This window comes from Mytilus galloprovincialis, chromosome 5 (assembly GCF_965363235.1).
Source record: "Mytilus galloprovincialis chromosome 5, xbMytGall1.hap1.1, whole genome shotgun sequence".
Taxonomy (NCBI): domain Eukaryota; kingdom Metazoa; phylum Mollusca; class Bivalvia; order Mytilida; family Mytilidae; genus Mytilus; species Mytilus galloprovincialis.
This window is the reverse complement of record NC_134842.1, coordinates 46730603-46745379: the sequence shown is the minus strand read 5'-3', so window position 1 is coordinate 46745379 and position 14777 is coordinate 46730603. Positions and strand designations below refer to the sequence as shown.

At 32.1% G+C, this 14777-nt stretch overlaps 1 long non-coding RNA gene across 1 annotated transcript; it reads right to left on the bottom strand.

Moving 5' to 3' along the window:
* Positions 1-1619: 1619 nt before the first annotated feature.
* LOC143075925 (uncharacterized) lies at positions 1620-14127 on the bottom strand. The gene is made up of 7 exons (XR_012978464.1): positions 14097-14127; positions 11076-11151; positions 5682-5987; positions 5152-5252; positions 3803-3995; positions 3333-3440; positions 1620-2072 (listed from the first exon to the last, which is right to left on the bottom strand). It is a non-coding gene; the product is annotated as an uncharacterized LOC143075925 (long non-coding RNA).
* Positions 14128-14777: the final 650 nt, after the last annotated feature.

Sequence of the window (14777 nt, the reverse complement as noted above, 5' to 3'; positions counted from 1 at the left end):
AAACAGACACAATCGTATCGACTTAAAATATGTCATCTTACTGTGGTACTCCAATATATAAGGATAGTAATGCCCATTACCGTCAGGCGTCACACAAACATTTTCAGCTACTGTTAGCGTCAAATTGATAAACAAAAATTACCGTGATTTGTCGAAATATCCTTATCGTGATTCGTCAGAGGTCTCAAATATTTATCGTTCCGTTATTTTTGAAAAAAAAAATAAACGCGATTCGTAAAAATAATTCGATTTTTTTATCGTCTAAAAATAAAGTGCACATGTTATCGTCATGCACCAAAAATTACCGTTAACGTCATTTTTGCATGAATTTTTATTGTTATTCGTCATGAAGGTACCCTCATTACCACCACCCTCATATATTCATACTTCACTTACCTGTTGTCATCCATCATTGATACTTTTTACAAATTCCATTTATACTGATTAAAAGGCTATATAGTTTATTCCTTAGCATTTATTATGGGACCGGATCGACGTTGGCCGGATCGACATGGGCCAGATTGACTTTGGGCCGGATTGACTCGTTTTGCTCAGTCTTTAGTTTTCTTTGTTGTATTGTGTTGTGTTACTTAGGAGATAACTGTATTGTATTTTAAGATCCGACGGCATCAATTGGGGATTTGATGGTCGCAAATTAAGTTTACTAGCGACGCGTCATTCTAATGAAACTGACAGAAAACAACGTTAAAACATGTATTTAAAATCTGTCATATGCCGTCTGCGCTTGCGCGTACGTCCCATAGCATCAATTGTCAATTAAGGTGTAAGGAAGTGACGTTATCCAATCAAAATGAACCTTACAAACGTTGTTGCATTAGAATATTATTTGTCTGTTTGTCTTTTCCATTTTAACCATGGCGTTGTTAGTTTATTTTCTATTTATAAGATTGAATGTATCTCTAGTATATTTCGCGTTTCTTTTCAATAGGAGAACATAAAATATGGGATAAGCATCCATGTCCTAACTGAAAATCATACATGTACAAAGAAAAAGGATGACAGCTCTAATTGTTGTTCCTCGTCTCAAAGCCATAATTCGGCCTTCAGCAAGGGGCAAAGACATTTTTAAATCACTGCTTGTTTTATATATGTTCAAGAATGTATTAGACCGTTGGTTTTCCCGTTTGAATGGTTTTACACAAATAATTTTGGGGCCCTTTATAGCTTGTTGTTCGGTGTGAGACAAGGCACCGTGTTGAAGGCCGTTCATTAACCTATAATGGTCTACTTTTTAAATTGTTATTTGGATTGAGAGTTGTTTCATTGGCACTCACACCCCATCTTCCTATATCTATATAGTAGACAAAAACGAGTTTCATGTACAAAATTGAAATTTCTTAGTGAAATAAGAGAAAAATATTGAATATATATCTAAAAAGAGATGTGGCATGATTGTCAAGAGACAACTCTCCACAAGAGACTAAATGACACAACCATTAATAACTATAGGTCATCGTTTGCCCTTCAACTATGAGCAAAGCCAATTCGGCATAGTCAACGAAAAAGGCCCCGAAATGACAAATGTAAAACAATTTAAACAAGAAAACCAACGGTTAAATGTATGTTAAAACAATAAGCGAAAAACAAATATGTCTACGTTTCTTGTTTTGTAAACATTTATTTCAAAAGTTACGTTGGCATAAGTTTTACATCGGAAGTACATTTTAATTAAATACAGATACATATAAAATAAAATTTAATGATACACTGCAGAAATACATAATATACATGAAGATATATTATATTCATGATAAACTTTAAATGAAACCCATAGCGTACAGTATCTGTTGAAGGTCTCAATATCGATCTTGATTGATAGTTTGTTTCTGTTTCGGGCCCTAATAACTGTAAATTCAGAAATTATTGCGAGGTTTTTGTCGAATAATACGACTGAGTTTTAAACGCAATTATTAAAAAATCAATTTCTGAATTTACAGTATTACACGGCGGCCCTCCTCAGTGGTAACCGTGTAATGTAAGAGGACCAGACAGAAATTATGAATGTTATGAACTCGTCTTCATATAGTCCGTGCTCTCGCGCCCGCCCAGTTCTGAAAGACCAAAATTCTTTAAAATATTATCTTATATACATTGATAATCTTATAACAACTTTTATATATGCAAAGTTAAAATACATTAATCTTACGATTGAGAATGTTCATCAATGTCAGAATAGTTTGACCATACGACACAAACATCTTCACCGGGTCGAACTTCTTCAATGTATTTAAGAAAAAAATATTCATGATTTTTTTCTTCTATTTTGACTAAAGAGAATAGTCATTGATTGCATTACCTGATAATCAAATAAAAACTATGCAAGTCCTTTATTTGTAATTTTCACCATCATGCATATTCTAATTAACTTTTTTCAAAAAATGTATTAATCGAAAATCGAAATGATATTAATATTCATGAAATATTTTCATCCTGTACACCGAAAGACAAAGTTGTGTATCTCACTAATATAGACGTACAGCTGCAGATATTAAAGTGTTATACGGAATGACTTACACATTTTCAGTTTTATTGATTGAGATCTTGTCATACATAGGAATAAATCTATATATTCTAATATTCCTGCTTAGTTTTCGCAACAGTTTGTTCTATTTGCATTTCGTTTTCGATGTGAGTCAGTAATAAGTTTCTGTTCACAGCAAATGATTGGTTGAAATTAAACTATGCCGTTAAATTGTCTTCTGAATTTTCTGTTGCGACGTCATGAAAAAAGCGACCATTGATATAAAAAGAAACCACTTTCTGTCAATCTTTGAAAACGACAGATAAAAATAATTACAGAAACAGATTTCACCACTTTTACTCGGGTATTATCTCAATATTAGAATTTAACTGTCTCGAGTAGGGAAATATCATAACACACTTTTTGCAGTGGTGGAATCTTTGTTGCTATAATTCGTATTTTATTGGGTATGTGCGATCACGAATTGATTTAACTTTGTGTAATTCTATCAATTTCTAATTTCTATCTTACTTGATGTTTGACTAAATCTATTAAGGGGTAGTCAAAATGAACAAAATAAATAATACCGATCATTTATTGTGAATATTGCAAAGACACCCGTCTTTTGTTAAAAGAAAAAGATCGACTCTAGATAAATTTTGATTTTACGGGGTTACTGTAACACTTGCTGAAACCACTCATCCGCTTTTATATCCATGTTATAATTAATAGTATTCAGGTTTTTCTTTAATTCACATGCAAACAACACTACACAGAAATCAACTAAACAGAAGACTTAGATATATAAATGATATCACTAAATTCTTAACATTATAAAATGTGTACTTACTCTTTCTTACGCATAAAAAACCTATTGTGATCGATACAATAGTAATGATCCCAAGGATTAATCCCAGCCACATGAAATTATCCGTTGAACGGTTCACACTATTAACGTCTGAAATTATATATTGTAAGCAAAATAAAAGAATTATTTATTAACCGCTGACAATATATCTGCAAGTTTTTATTTCCGTGAATATTTAAACTTTAAACACAAGCAATATATATAATGCCTGTTTAGAAAATCTGCAGTGTACAATGTAACGAGTAGTTGGTATTTCTGATTTGATAATGGAGCTCTTGTCAAAACATTTTTTTTTTCTAATTTTTGCTTTAATTTTTTCCCGTCAAATTAGCAGTTGTGTTAATTAACATGATAATTGATTTTAGTGAAATCGAATTGTCGTACAAAGTATTTACAGATTGAGCCTTCAAGATATTGGTATACCATTTATACAGTTTAAGAAAATATCAAACCTGTGCATGATTTGGTGTCCAAAATAAGAAAGTCTTTTGATGATTTAACCTGGCACTTTACGTTGAAAGAACAATCGAGTTCCCTTTGTCCAACGTCTAATGCAGCTGTTATTGTAACAGTGTAAAGTTCAGAGCCTTTCTTGTTAGATTTAACGGATTCCACTGTCTTTACTGATGCAGAAGATTCCTTGGCCTATAATTATAGTTATAGGATATATAAGTGTTTTGCATGTTAATAAAGAATATAAAAAAATGTGTCTATATTCCAAGATGTATGAATATCAATTTTTAATCACAAGTTTATAACTTCAAAATATAAGGCGTGGTGCTTGTTTTAACGATTAAAACATCGTCGCAATTTGTTTTAACTTGAGAACGTAAGCAAAGAAAATATTGCTTAAAATCGTCTTTTTAGTATGAAGTCCATTATCACTGTACTAATATACATATTTTTAAGGGGCCAGCTGAAGGACGCCAACGGGTGCGGGAGTTTCTTGCTACATTGAAGACCCATTGGTGGCATTCGGCTGTTGTCTGCTCTATGGTCGGATTGTTGTCGCTTTGAAACATTCCAAATTTCCTTTCTCAATTTTATTTACAAATTTAAATATAGTTCTTTTTCGTTTAAACTTCATCTTTGTTCAATCATAACTGAAGATGTTGTTCATGAAGTCAACAGCAAAAACGAACATTTGACCTTTTAGATGCTCTTTAATTTTTATATGGAATTTTATAACTTTTGATTGATAAAGCCTTAAGGTATGTCTACGAATCTCGTTTCAACTCAAAAAAGCACAGTGTGCACAGTGTTAACACTTCTAGGTTATTTTTATGCAGCCTCTATAAAATCATTCATAAAGAAAATCAAAAACAGTTCCACGACTTAACTAGATACCTGGAGTAAATAGGACATAGTTTGATTTTGTTGATTAAGATTACATGATTTGATATAACCAAAACGATGTCTAACACGTGATTATTTATTGCAACTATAAAGATGAAAAGTAACAGGTGTGGAAAAATTATTGCCAATGAACAACACATAAAACTATAATACTAAGACCATGTACAGATCACTGTAAGGACGTTGCAAATGTGCAAAGCCAATGCTGTATACAAGTAGTAATTTATAAAGGATACAAGTAAATTAGGTCAAAGATTCATACTTCAACAATCGAAGACAATATGACAATTGGCAACTAACGACGCCTACATGATAAACAGTTCCTGGCTCAGGACAGACACATTAATTATACAATGGGGTTAACAATGTAAGTGATCAATCAAACTTATTCTCCCCGACCTGGTCAAGACACCCCTTATCTATGACATAGGTTTGTTAACTATACCTTGTATACGATAGAACAGTTTGGTATTGGGTAAACTTTCATCTCAATGTTTACAATGTATCTATCGTCTTTACGATTACTTGAATCTTTGACATCACCATCTAAAATAATAATTAATTATAAATGCTATTTACTTATATTTTTGAAATATATAGCCCAACAGGGTTACACAATTTATATTGAGTTCATTCGTTTATTTATGTTTGTTCTTGTTATTCTTCGCTAAAATACCGACGAAGTGTTCATATCTAATTTGATAAATATTAACAAATGCAGGTTACTTTTTGTTCTAAAGGAATAAAACAATTTTTGCAAAATATTTGAAAATTCGCATGAAGATGACGGTAAAGTGATAATCACTGATTATTCAAAATACTCACCAAAATGCCTATGATCATGATTAAAATGATAATAAGTAGTTTATTATATTGCAATATGTGTTATCATATTTGAAAGAGTTTATGCACAACAAAATTCAAGAATTATTTCTTGGTTTTAGTTCAATTCAACTTCAACACCAATATACTTACAAACGGTATCAAGGTCGTCTAGCTTTAACATTTTTGTAAATTTCTCGAATCCACATGCACAAGTATATTTACAGTTTACGTCGGAAACGTTGAATTCTTTGATAGTTAAACTAGAGTTGAATAAAGATTTAGACGATTGCATTTCATATTTTTTTGGATTTGTAGAAATGTCATCATAACATAAAAGGTCGTTACTTCTCCCGCCGTACCATGTCTTCCTCGTGTTCTGTGAACAATCATTTGCATCGCAACTCAATGTTGCTTTATCGCCAATCTTTATAGGTTTGTTAATGACGCTCCATTTTACTACATAAAAATAAAAAAAATTGTAGATTTCAAATTCATTACCCGTCAATCAAAAAGATGTTAGCAAGGCAATGATTTCCCAACAACATACAATAATTCAAAATAAAATCGTATTGCATTTTATCCTTAAATAAAGTAACACACTTCTTATTCTGTACTACGAAACATTTTATTCAAATGTACTGACACTAGATGTGGACTTTTTAATACTTCATTAGTTTTTTGGTATTTTGTTTATTTTTTTTTTACATAAAGACAGAATACATCATGTACAGTTTTAAGTATGGACTTTAAGATATTTCTTTTTAGATAATATTACATCAAGTCTAAATTGAACTTTTTTTACTAGTAATGTTTGAATCGCCTAGAACAGATTTTAATGGGAACCATTTTATGTCTACATATGGTTTTGGCGTAGGCGGTAGGTCGTATGTTGTTCTATCCTTATACATTACTAGAACACACCCGCAATATCGAAGGTCCGTTACTGAATAAAAGTATATAACTATGTGTAAGCCTTATTTTAGCCTGGATTTTTAGTATTGGTAATGTCGTCTGATAAAGACATGCTGATTATAAAAGAGGAACGAACAATACCAGAGGGACGGTCAAACTCATGAATCGAAAATAAACTGACAACGCCATGGCTAAAAATGAAAAAGACAAACTGACAAACAACAGTACACATGACACAAAATAGAAAACTAAAGAATAAGGAACACGAACCCCATCAAAAACTAGGGGTGAATTCAGGTGCTCCGGAAGGGTAAGCAGATCCCACTCCACATGTGGCACCCGTCATGTTGCTAATGAATAACAAATCCGGTAAATAGTTTAATTCGGTAGGTCACATGCATGAAAGGGAAGGGGATTGTAGTTACGACGTAAAGAACATATCCGATATCATTTGTGAAACGGTCAATCATAAAGGTCAACCAACCCATGATGGCGTCCGTAAAATTTACGAAGGGATGATTTCAACTTCACCATTTGGAACTCTTTGTTTAATAGCTTCCTTGTGAGCAGCAACCCTCTATCAAGAAAAGCATGATAGGAAATGCAAGCACGGGAATATTGTATCAATTGGGAGATATATACACCGTATGCAGGTGCTACTGGAATGTTGCTACTTAGAAATGGAAAGTTCACAATTGGAAAGCTGAAATCATCTCTTTTGTCGTAAAGTTTTGTTTTAAACCGACCCTCATTGTCAATTTCTAGATGTAAGTCAAGATATGAGGCCGATTTAACTGTATCTGTAGTATCCTTTATCTCTAGTTCGATGGGATAGCTGCGTTCCACATAGTTACCAAATTTTGAATTATTTAGTGAAAGAACATCATCTATATAGCGGGAAGTAGAGTTAAAGGATATCGCTAACTTCTTATCTTTCTTCAAAAGAAGTTCCTGTCAGCTTCATAATAATACAGAAACAAGTCGACAAGAAGAGGGGCACAATTTGTTCCCATTGGAATGCCGACAGTCTGTTGAAAAACACGTCCTCCGAATGTATTAGATGTACAGCAATTAAAAATCTTTCTGTTTGAACCCGTCGACCTGGAACTCAATTATTGATAATAATAATTATTTGGATAACAAAGGGGTATGGAATTGAGTAATCTTTAATCAACAGCATTATTCTTTATCAGTTATAAATAAAGTTGAATTCTTTGATTTGTCGTTTTTACGTGATGCCGGCTAACAAATTGGAAACTGTATATATACTCCTTATTTTAAGTCTTACATTTGTAGCATTCGTATTATCATCTTATAAGGACATGCTGATTAAAATACTAGACAAGGGAACAATGTGACAATCAATTTATTAGTGTCAATCCTGTAATTATGACCCGTGTAGATAGCAAATCCTAGGAACACCGTTGATCGGTGCGCCTGTCTTATGCTGAACGTACAGATAAGGTTATAGGTAACAGGTGAATATACTATTGATATTGGTATCGGATTGGACCCTGAACTTGTTTATAATTGAAAATATTAATTATGTGAAAAACCAAAACGACCGCCTCGAATGGTGTAATTTCTAATCAACACCATTGTTCTTAATTAGCTATATACAAAGTTGAATTTTTTGATTTGTCGTTTTTATCCCATGACAGCTAACAAATTTGACCTCGTTATTTTAGTATTAAAGATATCAAATATGCAGTCCAACCTTTCACAGAAGGGTTTACTCCTGACTTTGTACAGCTTTTAATTTAATGTTCTAAAATCAACAATTGCTTTTGAATGCATTTTTATATGTCAACATTTGAACCAATACAAAAAAAAACACATCCCTTGCATCTATCTGTTTCAAGTTTAATCAACCCTATAATAATAAGATTTAAAGTGCAACTCAAATACTTCTACTCAATACACATTCTCAAAAGGTAACTAATGAACATTATTTGGTATCGGTGCAAAAAGTCACATTTCTGTTTCTGTTAAACAACTTTTATAATGAAAGGAGTTTAGCATATATTTCTATGTAATAAGTTCAGCATCTCCAAATTTAATACATATATTCGCATATTCAAAAAAAAAGTTGGAAGAAAGATACGTTAGATTTTCCACACTTACACTTTTACCCTTTTAGGATTTATTTCATAATCCTAGGAAACGGAGATAACTTTTTATGTATCTAAGTTACTGTAGATATATACTTCACATAAAATTCAGCGTCACAATATCTTTTCGACTAGTTGTCAGTAACTGCGAGTACTCCAGTATATGTACCTTGTGTTTTTAATGTTGTTAGGGAGGTATAAGTACACTGTCACATCCGGTCTGCTTTTTTAGATGTTTTTTTTTTCCTGTTGAGTTGAGCCTTTTTAACTGTCTATTAAAGGTTTTGAGTCTGATGTTGTGCTGTACCACAACTGTTACAGGTTAAGTGATAGTTGTGTGCTAACAAACATGTTTAACCTTGCCTCATTCTGTATATGCCTGTCATAAGTCATGATCCTGTAGGACCGTGGTTATCGTTGGTTCTTGTCTGTCATATTTGTTATGTTTATTGATTTGTCATGAATTAGTTTTCATAATTGGATTGTTTCATATTTTTCACGTCGGAGCCTTTTATAGACGACTAAACGGTATATGTTGTTTTTTTCATTGTTGATAGCCATATGACTGCAATATTTTGCTAACATCGACTGCATTTGAACTGTTGTCTCATTGATAATCATACCACATTTCCTTATTGTTATATAGTCAGTGTATATCGTTACAAAAATAGGAAAAGTGTGAAGTAAAATGATGATAATATAGAAGGATAACGGTTCATGCTATAACAAGGGGCAACTATTGTAAGCAGTAGCCATGCATTGTACATTATGTTATGCTTTGTGCAAACACAGGCGATGTTAGATCTAATACCACGTCATTGTAAAAAGGCGAATTTGACTTTATGACTTACGCAATAGCGCTTGTTCTACTTAATTATAATTATAAGTTATTTCCTCTTTTTGGTGGAAAGACCTATTGATTTTGTTCTGACTTTTACTATATTTTTCCTTCAATTTTTTTCTCTGTTGTTCGTTTTACAAATTGTCGCCTCGATATTTAGTACATGATACAAACAGTTTTTACGCGTTTGAACTTTACCTGTTTTACCAATACTTTGCTTGTAAAAGTTTTTTCAACGAATACTTTTTTCATTGTGATCGTCACTCTTTTTATCTACACGGGATGTCAAAATAAATTTTGACGGGAGCTATCAAGAGACTACTGAAGAAAGTGATATAAGTGACATGTAATAATAACTAATAAACAAAAAGTGATAGAAAATCTAAAATTAGCTGCGTGATAATATAATTTGTTAACTATATCATAGAGAACTATGGGCCTTTGATATGAGGTCCTTTGACCTATAACTTTTATATTGAGTTCAAGTTCAAATGTAAATTTGACGTTTTAGATTTTGATCTTTGCTTCAAAATCAAAGTTAAATCTGAAAAAGCTATTTCGTATTTTGTCTTAGATTGGTAAATATACAACATTGAAAGGTCAATCGATAGTGATATTCTGTAAATCGGAAATAGTATTTTCACGTAAAATTTACTAATTTGGGAATGGAAAGTAACTTCTTATCTCTATTTAAATTTAGCAAAAGAAAATAAAAACCATATATTTTTGGAATCAGTGTACATAAAACTTTGTTATTATCTCAAGAATAAAATTAATGTGCTTCTTGTGTATGAAAATGGACATTGAGAATGTGCAATAGCCACACGTCATTCTGATACATTTACTATTGAATACTGAACCAATGGTCTTATACCAATAATAGTTGTTATGCTCATGAAAAGAATGGTTTTCAGCAAATTCAGGGTTTTGTGGTCAAGTTAAGGTTTACACGTGATAAATAAGCCAATCCAGATGGATGTAGCAATCACATATTTCGAAATGAAGTGCTCTTTGAGGAAATCTTTTCTGCCACATTTTCAAGAGCATATTTCATTCAACTAAAGTGCCTTCCTGAAATATTATCTTGTTTCGAACTTAATATTTTCCTAGATTTCAATCTTATCAACCCAACTCCCTACTTGAAAATTACGTCCTTTTTTGGGAAATCTTTTCAGTCACATTACTAAGAGCATATTTCATTCAACTGATGAGCCTTCCCGAAATATAATCTTGTTTTGATCTTAATATTTTCATAGATTTCGCTCTGATTAACCCAAATCCCTACTTTCTTTTTCTTCTTCACTGTGTCTCCTATTTTCAAAATCCATCTACTTATATCTATTTCAATCATATTTAGTCCTTTCAAAGAGGCATCCCAATAAATAAATCACTGATTTAATCATAAAAAAGGAAATGTGGTATGACTGCTTAGATAAATCTATTCAGAGTGCAAATGACGGATATATCTGCTTCATTCAAAGTGTCATCATAGTTGGAAAGCATCTAAATTCAAGCCCAATTCGATCTATTCTTTAGACATTTAAGTCATAATTTTCCAAACAAATGACTTTATGTTTATCACATCGGATTTATCATCAAATACTTTTTTCTCCAGAATTATATGCACAACTTCGGAATCAGTGAGGCAAAGGAAATACAATATGCATCATGGTTACTAACTAGAAGATTCACAGTGACAAACAAATGCAGCGAGACAGATGAAACGAATAAGATTTATGAGCCGCTTCATTCCAACCTACAAAACATATAAACAATTCAATAAACTTTACAAGAAGTACATTACTTTTCAATTTAATTTATGATTATTTAGATGAAAAGTCGTATGATTAATGCTCATTCATGTTCAATATTATTTTACTAAGCATATTTTTATTTCATTATTTTTTACATATATATTTCACTCAAACAGGCAAAAAAACATCACATCATACAAGATACAAAACGAAAATCACCATTTTGATAGCATATGAGAATTGAGTTATGTCTCTTTATCTATAGGGCTATACTATCAAACATCGAGGATTCATATTTAAATTTAAATTTCAATTGGTACTGAAAAAGCTATCCGGCATTTCCAAATAACATCTAATAATTTTCTTTTTATTTGAAAGCCTTTATCAGGAAAAAAACATATGAAACAAACAACATGTTATAGTTTACTAAAAAAAAACTGATAGCAATCCCTTACGAAAACCAATTAAAATTAAAATGTCATTTGTTCTTGAACAATTGAGAGGGTATCCTTTTTGTAAAACAAAATGCATATTTCAATAGGCGTAGAATGCATTGAAAAGCTCACGGACGCTTCAATAAAACAAAAAAAAAAACATCATTCGCTATTTAGGACATGACCTTGACTTTTGATCCTTGTCAAGGTCATTAGTCCACAATGTCATTATAGGTCTACAGCTTTTGGTTCAGGAATTTAAGCTTATTTTGACTTTTCAAAAACAGTTAACGGGGTTTATGTCAAATTTATTCGGTAGTTGTGTCAAAAAGATGTGCCTTTATGTCCCGAACATGTTTTGTGCCTTTATGTCCCGAACATGTTCCATAATTCACAATTTCGAAATACCTAATAGAAAAGTTTTACGTTCAAGGTCAAGGTCAACCTTAAAAAGCTGTGAAACGCACTAATTCATTAGAATCAGGTCAAAAAATCTTTCGCAATCTGAAACATTTTAGGACGGTTGGTTCAAGAATTAAAGCTAATTTTCAGAAACAGTAAACCCTTAAATAAAAGTTCAAAAACCCATAATTCACTATATTGGACATGAAGTGAAGGTCATTGGTCCTTTATGTCATTGAAAGGGTCTTAAACCTTTGGTTTAAAAGTAAAAGCTGATTTTGTCTCTCAGAAACATAAATCAAGGGTTATGACCTTTACAGAAAAGAGGGACTAAAGATACCAAAGGGACAGTCAAACTCATAAATCTAAAATAAACTGACAACGCCATGGCTAAACTTGAAAAAGACAAACAGACAAACAATAGTACACACGACACAACATGGAAAACTAAAGAATAAACAACACGAACCCCACCAAAAACTAGGGGTGATCTCAGGTGCTCCGGAAGGGTAAGCAGATCCTGCTCCACATGTGGCACCCGTAGTGTTGCTTTTGTGATAACTAATCCGGTAAATAGTCTAATTCGGTAGGTCACATTCATGAAAGAGAAGGAGATTGTAGTTACGACGTAAGGAACCTATCCGATATAATTTGTGAAACGATTATTCCATAACGGTCCATAATTGAGGATAATCGGTGAAGATCCTAGGTGACTTTAAATTACGGTTTCTGAGTATTAGTGGTCAACCGGTATCCGTTAATTCTCTCAAAAGGTCACAACCCCACCAATGAGTCGTTAAATCGTTTAAATCCAACGGAACAGGACTGGTCCTGAACAAATTGATACCATTCCTTGGTTGTTTTTTTTGTACGGTTACGGTGTTTGAGTCATAACAATGTGTTGAGGTTTCGAAAGAATAACTCCGCACCGAAATATTTTACAACTTGCAAGGTGAGTTCCAGATAGTTATTTGTGACATCGATAGAAATTGTGAACCTGAAATCGACACATCTCACGGTTAATACATCAAACTTCATCAAAGTTTGGCGGGAAAAGAATGATTATAATTATCAAAATGATAATCAGAAGGAAAAATACAGTAAGGGGTTTCCCTTTTAGGAAAAGATAGACCTTAATTAAAATGTTTGTGTTTCCTTTTCGTAATGTATAATATGTTGCATTAGGTGTAAAATGCATTGAAAAGCTCACAAACACAAAAAAAAACTTACAATATGTGAAAAAACATGACATTGACCTTTTAATGACCTTTGTCAAGGTCATTGGTCAACGTTGACATAATGAAAAACCTTATTTGTCTTTTCAGCAATAGATAATAGGGTTTTATGTTTCTAACGGTAAGTCAAGTCTCCGGTCAAAATGTAAAAAAGTTGCGCATTTACGACAATTTCAATATTTAGAATTTCTGAAAGTATAATCGTTTTTGAGATATCTAATAAAAGTTGAACGGTCAAAGCTCAGTCAACCATAGAAAGCTTTGACTCACATTAAAATTCTTTAAATAGGTCATAATCATAAAATTTGCTATCTTTGACATGACCTTGACCTTTAACCTTGTGACCTTTGTCAAGCTCATTGGTCCCTTATTCCTTTGCAGAAGACCTTATGGGTCTAGGGCCTTCGGTTTATTACTAAAAGCTAAGTTTGTTATTTATAATCCGTTAACATGTGTTATGCCCCTTACGACAAGGTCAAATCTCTTTGGTCAAACTGTAAAAAAAAATTACCGACATCAGTTTATAGGAATAATAATCAGAGGAATAAATACAGTAAGGTCTTTCCCTTTTGGTTAAGGGGGGGGGGGGGAAATCAGAATACTAAATTAAGTTCTTTTCTTTTTGAAAAAGGAATGACCTCCAAATTGATAAGAAGAAATACTGGAAGGTTTTTCCCTTTTAGGAGTGCCATTTGCTATCTAGATAATTGAAAAATTGTTTAAATACAAAATACTACATTCCAATTTTAACTTTTTGCTAACAAAATATTTTACACTCTCTTGTAATAGTATACCCTTTCAATGTTAAATAATGTTTTCTAATCTTCATTTTAGCCTATGGTTATATTTGACCTAATACTGAAACGTATACCTTACCTTTCGTGGGTATTTCCAAACATTAAAAGTTGGGATTTTATGGATGGTTCACTTTTATACTAATCTTTGTAACTGTTAAACCAATAAAAATCCTCGATCACCAAATAGATACCTGTGTTAGTTTATTTCTATTCGACATTTTGTTTTAGTTAGATAATGTATGTGTGTTGTCTTGAAGGGCATATGGAGTATAAAGATAGGTATCTAGAATGTTGATACAATATAGCTTGTAAATAATATTTTAACTTTTACGGAATTCCCTTTGTCTGATTTGTATTGGAGTATGCGGAAGTTTTGTATGCTTGTTATACATTTTCTAATTGTCCATTACATGTATCTATACAAATACTTAGTTTATACAATTTGCTTTCAGTCATACTAGAAAGAGTACATCAATTTCATCAATATTAATCATTCAAGATCAACATATCACGTCTCATGAGAAATGAATTTTCACTGCTGATAACACAGACATTGATTGATGTTATTTACAGTAACTTTAAACCTGTCAAAATCTTGTTTCGATAAAGATTTTCTTGTATGTCAATATCTACAGGTATATAGAGGTAACCATGGTGAGAATACAACATATGTTATTCTGCCTTTGTTGTTTTGTGAAACATTATTGTTATTTGTTGTGTTTGTTTTAACTATACACAAAGTATACTTTTTCAAAGTGGA